This window comes from Ursus arctos, unplaced genomic scaffold (assembly GCF_023065955.2).
Source record: "Ursus arctos isolate Adak ecotype North America unplaced genomic scaffold, UrsArc2.0 scaffold_29, whole genome shotgun sequence".
Classification (NCBI taxonomy): Eukaryota; Metazoa; Chordata; class Mammalia; order Carnivora; family Ursidae; genus Ursus; species Ursus arctos.
In genome coordinates this window covers 15,228,978-15,241,355 of record NW_026622974.1, presented here as the reverse complement: position 1 = coordinate 15,241,355, position 12,378 = coordinate 15,228,978, and the positions used below count along the sequence as shown (strand labels likewise).

The window sequence follows — 12,378 nt, the reverse complement described above, 5'->3', positions numbered from 1 at the left end:
AATAAAATCTTTTAAAAAATGGGCAAAAGAACTGAGCAGATATTTTTCCAAAGAAGACATACAGATGGCCAACAGATACATAGAAAGGTGCTCAACATCACTAATCCTCAGGGAAATGCAAATCAAAACCACAAGATATTACCTCATACATGTTAGAATGTCTGTCATCAATGCCTAGCCGGCTGGTGAGCCAGGTGGGCAAGAAACTACTGCATCTGGGCTACAGCAAGGCCCATGGTCTGTGAGGAGCACTGCTGGATATCTGTGTACAGCAGGGCAAGAGCTGCCACAGCATTGGCCAGCTGGCCCTTGATCCCAGCCTGGTGCCCGGTTTCCATGCTGTGTCTGAACTTATGCCTCTGGCCTAATATCCAGGGGGCTATTCAGCTCTACCATCACTCCTTTCATCTCTGGCTTCAGCCAGTCCTTGGTCCTGAGTGTGGGCTTCCAAATCATCAGGAAATATCTGTATAGCTCCCAACAGCTGTTCAGTGAGACGTGTTGAACTTGGGGACCAACCCTATCCCCATGGCAGAGACCGCTGAATTTTGGGGGTGGACTCTGGCAGGCAGGAGCTGAGGGACTGGTGCCTATTGTTAGGAAATGGACAACAGCCACCTGAGAGGAAGAAGATTGAGGTAGGGGGAATACTGTTTTTCCTAGGAAGCTCACTGAGGGGTATAGGTGGCTCCCAGTTGAGGGCACATGCTCCCCAGTACTGTAGCATGAAACAAAGGCTTAGGGGACAGCCGGGCTTCTGTCTGGATGTGTATGTAGCATGTACCTTATTATTTTTGTTGTTACTGACAGTCAAGACAACAGTGGTGTGACAGAGTCACAAGAGTGCCTGGGCTGCACTGGCCTCTGCAAGGGCTTTGCGCTCCTGGTAGTGGCCCCAGAGAGATGGGGAGGTTATGGAGGTGGTTTGTGTATCTCATGGTCTTAAGGGGCCCAATGTGTTTCTTGTTTTTGTAGCTTTTGTGGGTTTTGTTTTGCTTTGTTTTAATCAGAGCTTCACTACTGACCTGTCCTAGGCAGCTATCTTACAGAGGCGTGAATCTAAGAGGAGGAAGTTATAGATGTTGGGATCACGTAGGGATCTTTGACACCTGAAGGAAAAATACACCTGGGGGCTGCCTTTGGCCTTTCCCCAGTGTGTACCAAAGAGTTGAGCTGTGAGGAGATGGAGCTGATTGGGATGGGGGCTGGAAGCCTTGCCCCAGAGGAGTGCCAACTGGGTCTTCCACCTAGAACTGTTTACATGAAGATACTCTGTCTGTGAATATACTTGGTGCTTAGGTATTAAGACCTATACAATATTTTCTTTTCTAATAAAACAAGTTAAAAAAAAAAAAGACCTATCTGTACCCCAGGTTCATTGCAGCATTATGTACAATAGGCAAGATAGAGAAACAACCTGAGTGCCCTCTGATGAAGATGTGCTGTGGACACACACACATTCAGCCATGGGAAAGGAAATCTTGTCATTTATGACAACTTGACAACTTAGATGCACTTTAAGGGCATTATACTAAGTGAGATAAGTCAGTCAGAGAAAGAAATTCTGTATGATATCACTTATATGTGAAATCTAATTAAAAAAAAAACTGTACTCAGAAAAACACAGTAGGTGTTTTAGTCTGAAAAGTTTTATTTGGTTCCCAATTTCCACCTGTTTTGTATTCTCATTTTTTAAAAATGATCCTGTACATACAGAGTATGGCCCTGGAGGTGAGACTCAAAACAATCAAAAGACTTTGGGAATATTTTATACTGAAAGCGTGTCCCATGTGTTCTCTCAGGAAAGCAGGAGTATGTGGAGTAGAAAAATGAACAGCACAATCAGAAACAGAACAAAAGACAGAGCTCACTTTCTTTCAGTGATGATTCCATCTGGAGAGATGCCAAGGGGTTACTATATTTACGGAACAGAAGTAGATATTTTTATTTGAGACATTAGAAAATCTGCAGTTGACCTACAGTTTCAAACCAAAATTTTTATGTTTCTATTGTTATATTTTGAAATACTGGTATCTGAATATATTTTATTATAGGAACACTTTGAAAACTTGTATGTTCTAGCATAAGTTTTCTGGAATTTTCTAATAGTTCTAAAGCAAGGAAACAGGCATAGCAGTAAATAAATTATGAATTATTTCTTTTGCTTTTGCTTTTAAATAGTTGCAGAATTTTTTACGTTGCAAAGGCCATTTTTTCCCCACTGTCTTTCTCTCTCTTCTCAGGCAAAGGATGGACTCAGCATCCCAACCCTTACATTCTTTGTGAATATTGACAACACATATTGTTCTACATGGGAAGAGACTCTTTGTACCTTCCATGCACAATTTTCCTTCATACTGTGTTTTAATTATGATGGAGTCATTGTTAGGTATACACATTTTGCATTTAACTACTTCTGAGAAGCCTCTTGGCTGAAATATCCAGAAGCAATATGAGATGTGAGCATCTCAGGCATGCCTACAGCAAAGAAAGTTTGTATAATCAGCTTGGTCTTAGGTGGTATTCAAAATAATCCTTTGACCATTTTATAGTAGCTTATCCAAGTACAGCTAAAGATGACTGGCCTTTACAGTGATCACTTCCTTGCTCTACTTTAGATTGCTTTAAAGAATTTGTAAGGTACTATTGGCACAGTATTATGGATTACATTTTGAAATGTAAATAAATCTGTAGATGAAATTAAAATCATATAGTTGGTATTCCAGATACAGAAGTTGAAGGCAGATGTGTGTGGAAGAGAGAACTCTAGTAATCATGGGGCAAGGGTGGTCAGGGGCGAGAAAGCTATTAGGCAGTATAATTGAGGAAGAGCACAAAACCCAGACATTTAAGAGGTGAGCACACATGGTTAGTATAGGAAAAATGGAAATTTTGGGTATGGTTCCAACAGATAAAAGTGAAAATTTTGAGGAAGACAAGGGCCCAAGACACCAGATTGCCTCTTTTGAGAAAACAAGTAACTCATGTTTTAGAAAAAAAGCATAGAGAAGCAAAACAGTCATTCTTATGACATCTTTTTTAAAATTTCTAAGGTGTTTTCAGATAGTCTTATTTGTTGACTCTAATGTCAACAGAGGTTTCCATTAGTTATGCCCCAAAGGCCCCATAATCACATGCATATATTGCATATATGATGGGGCCAATGATTGTCTTGATTTGCTGTATTCGTTATTCATATGGATTACAATGAATCATACAAACCTTCTGCCCTATTAGTAAATAGCCATTTACATTCTTATTTAATTTTAATTTTGCTATTTAACATTCCTCTGTCAAGTTATAAGTAGGATGATTTCCTTATTCACGTTTTTTAGGGTAGTTTTGCACAGCTACGTGTTTTGTAGCAGCCAGCATGGCATTCTTGTCTATCTTGAGTACTTCTTCAATTTATTTAAGTCCAGGGTCCAATCAAGTACAAATACATTTAAATATAAAATATTAATTTGTAGAATGTTGATCTAATTTTATGGCCATATTTTTTGAAGTTCTGATAAAGTGATGGTTACCTTCTCTTACTCAAAGGATGGATTTTAAATGAAGTACCAAAATAAATCAGTTTTCATTAAGGGAATTTACTAGTCAAAGTAACATGAAGGAAGAAATTATATTCTTGTTCTTGCCATGTGCCAAGGATTCTACTCAACGATGTATTTCGAAAGTATCAAATCTTTGCCTATTTGGTTTTAGTCCCTCTCCCACCCTACACCCCCACCCTTTATTACCAGGCATTGACACTCTAGCTAACCTTTTCAAAAGCGGTACTATTTGGTAGATACAGTATTATTTGGAGAATAACAGTATGGTTTGTTTTTTTTTTTAACTTTCAAAATACTGTACATGTGTCACTCACAGTTGGAGATTTTGGAAAGCCAAGGAATGCGTTCCACATGTTTCCTTTTTTGACTCTCCAAAAAACAATTTACTCTCCAAAAAAAAAAAATCTTTACTACCTTAAAGAATGTCTGGATGACTGAAAAATACAATGGGTCATTATTCTTTAGGATGTTTATACTGCTTGCCAACAAAGCACCACAGAATAATTTTACAAATTAGATTTGTGGGTTTTTTTTTTTTTCTTTTTCTCCATATTCAGGGCACAGAGTTAAATGATTTGGGTTCCAAGTTCTGTAGCAGCACCCTAAGGGCAAAAGTCTTAATAAAACACATTAAGTTGTTTCTCATGAAAAGATATTACATCTGATATTTTATGTCTCATAGAGATTTCCTATTTAATGTTACTTGGTTAGATAAATGTTTAAATGTTGCTAGTGTTTTAAGAAGAAATGGTGACATTAAAACTTATCTTCATACTAAATTTCAGAAACGTCTAGGTTAAAAAACACTAACTGACACAACAATGTGCAGAAACATGGGCTACACAGCTTACTAGTAACAATGGAACATTTTTCCTCCCTTGGATAAAAGTTATAAGTGAATTCAATACGTTTCTTTTAGAAAAGTGTTCTGCCCACGGATCAGATCAATATATTCACTTTTGAATGTGTCTTTTCTGTGCATTTTTTTTTTCTAGCAAAAGGATATAGTGGTCCTGGAGGAGTCCATGACTTACAAAACATTTGGAACTGTGACTTAGAAAAAGAGTTGCATATATGTTGAGAAGCATGATTTATAGTACAATCAACATGCTATTCCGTTAATGTTAAATATGCAGTTTTAACTGTTATATATCTTATCAGTAGAATAATATATTAGAAGCACAAAATATGTTCACTGACTTACCTAACACTTGCACACTGCCTGCCTACCATGTACAAACCTGTGTTATGAATGTCTGACATTCGGCAGGAATGGTAGGAGCACCTTGCATGACATTTTATTGAAACTTTATAGGGAGGTCCTAAGCATCTCTCATTTCCTTTATAGTTAGGAGAGTAACCATGAACGCTATCCTTCCTCTTTTTTTAAAGAATATTTGTCTGAATTCTACCAGTAAGACTTCAAAGGGGACTATTTCCACAACTCACTTTTCAAATATGGGAAGTAAGACCCAAAGAAGTAACGTAACCCTTCCCAAGTCAGATACCAGTTACTGAAGAACTAGAAGCAAAACCAAAGGCCACGTCTGTTTTGTTCCCCCAAACCTTGTCTGGTGTGAAATGATGTTTATAAATATGTGGTTTGTGAAAGGGACAAAAACTTGGGTAAAATTAAACTTGAGTGCCTTCTCTGACTCTCAATTGTCATTTGTCTCTGGTAAAGTGAAAATGAGTTATCTGTGTACATAAATCATTCACATTTGAGTTAGATACCAACTTGACAGTAATATGTTTGGTTTTACAAATATTACAATAAGTAACTAGCACATTTTGCATAGATAACTATATAGTGCTGTATTGCATTTTGTATAAAGTTTTGGATTTCTCTTATCCTTAGTGAGACATGATGCCTGGAAGAGTTCCACCTCTGTAAAATTTCAAATGCAGCTCTACTTTAGAGAAGCATGCGTGCATTTGTTACATGGCTTACAAACTTTGATATAAATTCCTTCTGGACACGTGAGATGATGTGAGTAATTGATACAAGATTAGGCACTGGCCTGAAATACTGAGCAAGAACAGACGTAATTCTATTAAGAAATGCAATAGTACTTACAGATGTCTTGTGGACACTAGCTGTAAAGAAGATTCTGAGAGTTCTAAATTAAACATGAATTATGTGAGATGACTGAAATATATATATACACATGTACCCACCAATATCAACAAATTATATGCATATCTCCTTCTGTACTTAGAGCTATCTTAAACATATTCAGTAATGTAGCATTTGAAAGTTAAAAAGTATTTATGTGTGTGTACATATAATCCTATCTTTAAAAACCCATTCTACTAAGCATCTAGATTTATAATATTGCGTCTAACCTTTCTATCCCCATAGTGAGTTGTACATAGAAACCACTTAATGTTTTAATAAATAGTAAATTAATAATATTTTAGATACTTCTACAAAATTCTGCTACATAGGGGAGGAATGGAGCTAATGTTAAATGTCAATAAGCAGGAAACTGTTATTAACAAGTTCAGTCATTGGTGTTGTTTTTAGTTCTTTTTAAAGGACCCCTTCCATGTGCCATACTCTGTAAAAGCATCTTCTTTTCAAGGCCAGATTCAGATGTCATTTCCTCCATGCAACCTGCCCTGATTAACCTGGCCTGAAATAACTTCCTTCCTCTTGAACTCTTATAATGTTTTCCTAATTGACCTGAGTTTGTATTTCTCACAGTCTTCCTTCTATGTATTCACATAGACATCATAGCTTTTCCAGTAGATTATGTTTTTTCTATCAAGGACTATATCTTAAATATACTGGTATGCTAAGACTTTTCTAAGTGTATACTTGGTAAATGTTGATTGATTCTTTAGCTTACATAAAGCTGAATATGTTCATGAGAGCTATCATTTCATAGTAATTTTGACAAAAGACGAGGTCTCCCTGTGAAATCAGAACTTGTTCAACTAATAGTCATTTATGAAATTCATATTATATTGTCTAGTAAGAAACTAAATCTCCTGTAGTCAATTACAGAAGACTTCTGTTCAAGTAAACATGTTATATTTGACAGGAATGCATAAACATGACTTCAGTTAATTTGTTAATAGCTTCATGAGCTTTGGCCTGTAACATCCTCCCTAGTCTACTGTGGTTTCCTGACCCAAAACGCTGTGGCCTATCAAACAGCAAAGTGTTTCGTGATACGGAAAAAAGTACAATGCCCCAAGATATTTTCCATTCTCTTCCTACCATTGAAAAATGCTGATTGAGACTCCTGTTTGCCACACTAATGATACTGACCTTATTAAAATATACTTGTCCACAGATCTGGCCCTGCCACACATCTGATGTTATTGTCTAACAGAGTCTCCCTGGTTCCTGCCACTGCAGTCACTGTGGTCTCTTCACTGCTCTCAACATACCAAGCATCATTCCTTTTCAAGGCATCTGTCCTGACTTTGTTAATTTTGCCTTAGACGAGATTATTTCACATAAGTACTTAAGTTCAGTTTCCTACTTCATCTGGGTCTCAGCTCAAATACTTCTTCGTCAAGCAATGCTCCTTGGAAGAATGGTGTCAATTGGCATCTCGTCCCTGTCACTTGTTTCCTGCATTATTCTTACCTTGTTGTTTAACCATATTAAGTGTTTTTCTCCTCCACCAGAAAGTTGGCTCCGTAAGAGCACAAATTCTGTGCATGTTATTTTCCACGACTGTATACCTGGCACCCAGAAGAATGCAGAACTCAACAAATGTCTATGCACTGGTGGGGTGAATAGTTGCTCCTACAGAGCATTACATGATATTTTAACTTTTCTAAAAACAAAGACATGAAGAGTTACATGAGTGCTAAGCACTTATCTTTTTATAGTACCGAAATTTAAATGGGCTATATTGAGTGGTTTCTATCAAAGGAATTTGGTGAACAGACCTTGTTTGATCTGTGAAAATAACACCTTCCTTTTTCTAAGAAACTGTTCCCCACAAGTCCAACCATGTACTTCTTATGGGGGCATAGAAATTGCAGCGCTTTCCCTCCACACACACATACACCATACACACAACACCCCTCTTAAGTGTATGAGATGGTGGACTCATGGCCCTAGTACAAGAAATCTTTGGCTTCAATAACCGGTCCGGAGAGGGACATGTGACTCAAGGTGGCTCAATAGAGATCCCTTTCCCAATAGTTTCCTGGCTGGAGCTCATGAAAAAGTACTCACTTTTCTTATATAAAATCCTGTGACCTTTGACATAGCAGACATGAAAAAATAAAGTCAACACAGAAAAGAAATGATGGGGCTTGGGGGGTGAAGACAGAGGGAAGGAGAGAGGGGAAGATGGGAGGGTGATGAGAGAGGGAGGGAAGAGAGGGGAAGAGACAGAAAGAAAAAGTTTCCCATCCTTCCCAAGATTAGCTCCAGACTCTTTTCACAATTCACTTAAGTGAACCAATAGATTTCCCCTCTTCCCCCCCCCCTTAGTTCAACCTAATCATCCACAGGACACAATATAGTAAAATTAATAAATGATATCTCCAGCAGGAGGTTTTAATATCCATGTGGGGGGAAAAAATCCTGTATCACAACTTATTTTTTAGTGTTTTATAATGACTATCAATACGTGCAAGAAAATAACCTTAAAATGGGATTCGGGAAAGCTATCTGGGCAGGAATCTGAGCTGATGAGATCCTGGTACATGTCTTTCTGATAAACCAGACTGATTTAAGGCTAGAATTCAAGTACTTAGAAAAGGAGGGACTGTATATGCCTAAAAAGGTCTTCCTTTAATATTTTCTCAATTTGCCTTTGGTGGGACCTAGATAGGAACAAATTCAGACTGAACTCCATGAAAGGGGTGCTTGGATCTTTCAGGGTTCAGACGGAAAACAGGAGCCATGCAAGCAACTGAATACAGGAAATTGTGCACAGGTGACAGGAGAACCATAAAACTATACATTAGGCAGCAAAGCAACCCAGAAATGAACAGGGTCTGGGTTAGGGCAGGGTAAGCAGGTGCCTAGGGCACACCATCGAGGGAGCACTCATTCTCTGGTACTATTGTACTTGCTCTGGCCTGAGAGTGAGTATCTCCTTATAGCTTGTCCCTCAGTGATCTCATTTTAAGGAGGCATTCCTGAAATGAGCAGAAGAAACCACCACTGCAACATCAGTGAGGCCCCTTGGCTGGACAAAGAAAGTAGACATTGTTACAGGAACGCACCATCCAGAGTCACCAAGAGGAAGTTGGAACTGTGGTGGGCCTGTCCATGATCAACATTTAGAGCCACTGAGGAAACAGGCTCTGCTAAGAAATATCACCTGAAACAGAAAGGGGGGGCAGGATATTCTGGTTTCTCCCTCCAACAGATACTTCTGTTGGCTGAGCCAATTGGAATCTAGCTCATGTGGAAATTGGGGGAATACAGGCTGCACAGGCAGTCCCCTGTGTTAAAGAACAGAAAAGGGACAGGGGCGCCTGGGTGGCACAGCGGTTAAGCGTCTGCCTTCCGCTCAGGGCGTGATCCTGGCGTTGTGGGATCGAGCCCCACATCAGGCTCCTCCGCTATGAGCCTGCTTCTTCCTCTCCCACTCCCCCTGCTTGTGTTCCCTCTCTTGCTGGCTGTTTCTATCTCTGTCAAATAAATAAATAAAATCTTTAAAAAAAAAAAAAAAAAGAAAGAAAGGGACAGATAGGAATGACCTCTCAGAGCAAGCAAGGCTCTTGGCCATCACAGGGCTATGCACGTTGGAAGTCAGATGCAGGTGGCAGCTTGCTTGTTGTTGTGAAAGTTGAGGAGTCTTATTCTTGCCCAAACAGGATATTTGGCCGTATCAATCTGTTTTTTTCCATGGTTAATATTGTATTCTCCTACATATTTCACAGGTGATTTCTTTCTCTCTGAATGTTATCTAACCAAGTGAGGGAATAGTACTTGGACTCAGATCTAAAAATTCCTATCTGTTTCTCTATTCTCACTTTTAACTAAGGGTGGCATTGAATTTTTGGTGCTTGGAAGTATTAAAGTTAAAACAAATCCTAAAAAATATGTTACAAGTCATATGGAAGCTTTTGTAATTCTAGTGGTATTTGGCACCCTTGCCGCAAATACCAAATATGTGTGGGTTTGACACCCTTCAGGAGAATCTTCAAGTTTTCCTTAAACTATGTTTTATAGGTCTTTTTCTTGGCTATTAGCACTGGACTCCACAGTTGTTTGCCATCTAGGAGATGTGGTCTTCCCAAGAAGTCTTTGCTTAGAATTTACCTGTTGTGTTCAGACGCCAAGGAATGGACCTACCATAGGAATGTGTTACCTCAAGTCACAATAGCAGGAGCACTTAGTATTTTAATGTTGTCTATGCTTATAACTTTATGACAAAATTAGATGTTACTGAGCAAGCTAAGTGAAACACGCATTTATAGGCAGACTTAGGATTGGATAAAATTCCTAGGGGCTAAAGCCAATAGCTTCACTCACTGTAGAAGGGATTCTTTGTACAACCTTTAGATTGTTTTTTAATAGTTTCAGTGGCAGAGATATCATTCTTTTGAGTGCTAGCCACTTAAGTTTAGGCAGCATTGAATGGCTACAGAGTTATCCCTCATAATCAAGCAAAATCTGCCTCTGTCAATTTTCCTCTGGAATCATACAGAATATGTCTACTTTCTTGACCACATAATGACCTTGAACTCTGTAACTACAACTATTATCACCTCTGAGTCTTATCCAAGATAAATACCCACAATTGCCTCAACCACTGATTATATCATATTTTCCAGATACGTTGGTTTGCTCCAAACCTGCTTCACCTCCTGTACGTTTAAGTGTAATTATACTTACTTTCATTTTCCTACCTTCTTTGAGTTAACTGGCTTCAACTGGAGGAAAATCTATTTTGATTTCATGTATACTCAGCTTTCTCTCAAGTTATACTCACTGCTTAGAAGAATTAACACCATTATTACCATAAATATCTTGTGAGATATTCTGACTGATTGTGTCTTTAGAGTAAGCAAGGTTTCTGGTAAGTCATTTATAAATCAGATTGGAGGCAATGCAATGGCTCAGTTGGTTAAGCATCCAACTCTTGATTTCGGCTTAGGTCATGATCTCAGGGTTGTGAGATCAAGCCCTGTGTTGGGCTCCACACCCAGTGTTTAAGATTCACTTTCTCTCTCTCCCTCTCCCCGACCTCTCTTAAAAAACAAAACAAAAAAACAAAAAAAAAAGAAAGAGAAAGATAGAGAAAAGAAAGAAGGAAGGGAAGGGAGAAAGAAAAGGAAAGAAAAAATCAAACTGAACTTGAACTATTTGAAATGAACAATAAGGATTGAGTGCTAATATTCATATAGTGATGTAATATTGTGAAATCCTTTAAACTTTGTGTAAATGACAATGTTCAGCTTAATGAACCCTCAGTTTAAATGCCCCAAATATCTCCTAATTAATGGCTGAATGCATATGTTATTCAGCTTAGTCATTTCCATTTAAAACTCAATGTCTCAAGTTTCCCCTGCCCCTTTTGCCTCTTGTTCTTATGCTCTTGCCAAGTTTGAAGGGAGTTTGAGTATCCATCCACCATTAGCCAGGGGTTACCTGGTCTGATTGCATTCTTATCCTCCCTTCTCTTCCTTGATGCTTCTCTCCAGCCTGTTCAGCCTTCACCTTGGTGATAGTACCCTAACCATGATGTATGGATATTGGCCCACACTCTGCTCCTTCCTGGTCATGATCCTAGTCCCCTCATGCCCACCTGCGCTCTCTCCACTCTAGTGAAGGAAATGCAAAACTGTTGTATGCTTTCCGTGCCAGGTTTGAGTCCCTATTGCCTTTGAGGCTGCACTGGGTCCCACTTGCCAGGCTCCTCACTTCACCTTTGCTGCCCTGGCATATCAGCCGACTGGATGGGAACTTTTGAGTCTTATACTCCCTCCAGCATACACATTTGGAAGCAGGACCAGTCCCCTGTATTCTAGGGCTCCCCTAAACCTATCTGGAATTTCTATCACCCATTCCTCCAACCACATCCCTGGTACTCAGCAGAGAGGAAGAGCCTTCAACTCAGGAATCCAGGAAGCACATCATTGTATCTTTTTAAATTATTTCACTGCCCAGTGGAGGCCAGTTCTTTGGGTTATAATAATGCTTAATCATGAATTTGAACATTACCAAAGCCAAGGATCACCCCAGATGTAAATGAGCAAGAAGAAATAGGTATGCAATGTAAGATTAAGAAAAAAATAATTAAAGCTAGTTTTGAACAAGCAGGGATGTCATTTAAGAAACGACATGTTAAATATCCAGCTTTTTATATCTGTAATGATTTCCAAGAAACCAACTTCTACCTTTCACTAGAGTTGATTCTATATCCCATTCCAGTTAATGGATCATCTTAGTTATTAAGCTAGAAATTACTGCTTTTATCAATGACACCTCTTTCTTCCATTATTATTCATTCATTTAGACACTATTTTACCTCACAAATGTCAAATCTCTTCCTTAGCAAAAATCTTTCCCCCTTATGCCTCATTTTAAATACTCATCACCAGTGACTTCATGCATTACACTAATTTTCTAACAAGTACTTCTACTTACATATTTCTCAACCTTCTATCCATCTCAATTATTGCTCCCCTGATAACAAAATTTAAGTAAAACAAATGCTGATGATGTCATGATTATTCATGAACCTTAAGTAGCTCTTTATTTCTTAGGGAATAAAGCTCATCCCCCAGAGAAAGGCATTCAGGGCCTATCATGATCTGGAGCTATATTCCTTCCACACCTCAACAGCCCCTATAGTACAGTCTCATTAAAATATTCTCAGTACATCCTTGG

General features: G+C 38.6%; 1 protein-coding gene across 5 annotated transcripts in view; it reads left to right on the top strand.

Annotated features, from left to right (window-relative positions):
- Positions 1-12,378, top strand: part of HMGCLL1 (3-hydroxymethyl-3-methylglutaryl-CoA lyase like 1) — a 187,575-nt gene that overhangs the window by 156,980 nt on the left and 18,217 nt on the right. The window lies entirely within an intron of this gene.